The sequence below is a fragment of the Durio zibethinus genome, unplaced genomic scaffold (assembly GCF_047325235.1).
Source record: "Durio zibethinus cultivar Kanyao isolate XHJ-2024 unplaced genomic scaffold, ASM4732523v1 HiC_scaffold_393, whole genome shotgun sequence".
Lineage (NCBI taxonomy): Eukaryota > Viridiplantae > Streptophyta > Magnoliopsida > Malvales > Malvaceae > Durio > Durio zibethinus.
In genome coordinates, this window is record NW_028323016.1 from 163,754 (window position 1) to 165,000 (window position 1,247).

The following is a 1,247-nucleotide window of genomic DNA, read 5'->3' on the forward strand; positions in this document are numbered from 1 at the left end:
CACACGCTGGGCCCTGGTGCGACAGGTTGCCTCGAGCACCATCGGCACACTATCGGCCCTGGTGCGGGCGGTTGCCTCGACCACCGTCGGCACACGCTGGGCCCTGGTGCGGGCGCTTGCCTCGAGCACCATCGGCACACGCTGGGCCCTGGTGCGGGCGGTTGCCTCGAGCACCATCGGCACACGCTGGGCCCTGGTGGGTTTAGGCACATCTTCAAATTTCTGCCGTGCCAATGCCATTTTTATGGCTTGTAAATTCATACAATGGTCCCCTAAGCCTTCACGTGAAGTTTCGTTGGAAGGTGACTCGTTTTCTATTTTTCATGATTTTCGAAACTTTTTGCGGTTCGGGATTTTTTAAAATTTTTTTATAAGGATTTTTGGCCCCAAATTTTGTAGGCATGATCCTTCTATTTTTGTTGGCATGCACAAAAAAATTCAGCTAAAAACTCGAAGTAGAGAAGATTTTGTGACCGTTTGAAAAAAGTGTCCCCATTTCAGACACTTTAACGGCTACTGGTAGCAAACCTGTAAAATCTCAAATGCTCTTTAAGGGGGTGTGAATTCTCAGAGGTTTGATGAGGGATAGGGGGCCAACACAAGGCCAAGTACCAGCACCCATCGCACATCATGTGCGCACACCCCCCCGGCCCCCCTCCCAATCGCCGGAACCCCAATGCCGCCGGTCAGGTTCTTCGGCGGTACTCCGGCGATGCTCCGGCGATGCTGTCCCGAGTGAAAAAAATGCGGCACCAGCACATGCTGGAGCCAAGCATGGGCACCGTGGCTCAAAATCGAACTTCGGCCAAGGCCTCGACCATCAATGGCACATGATGACGCATGGTGATGGCACATGCATCGACCATCATCGGCATAGGCTGCCCTTCGGTACGGGCACTTGCCTCGACCGCCATCGGCACAAGCTGGGCCCTGGTGTGGGTTGTTGCCTCGATCACAATCGGCACATGCTGAGCCTTGGTGCGGGCGGTTGCCTCGACCACCATCGGCACACCCTGGGCCCTGGTGCGGCCGGTTGCCCCGATAACCATCGGCACACGCTGGGCCCTGGGGCGGGCGCTTGCCCCCAGCACCATCGGCACACGCTGGGCCCTGGTGCGGGCGGTTCCCTCGACCACCATCGGCACACGTTGGGCCCTGGTTCGGGCGGTTACCCCCAGCACCATCGGCACACGCTGGGCCCTGGTGCGGGCGCTTGCCCCCAGCACCATCGGCACACGCTGGGCCCT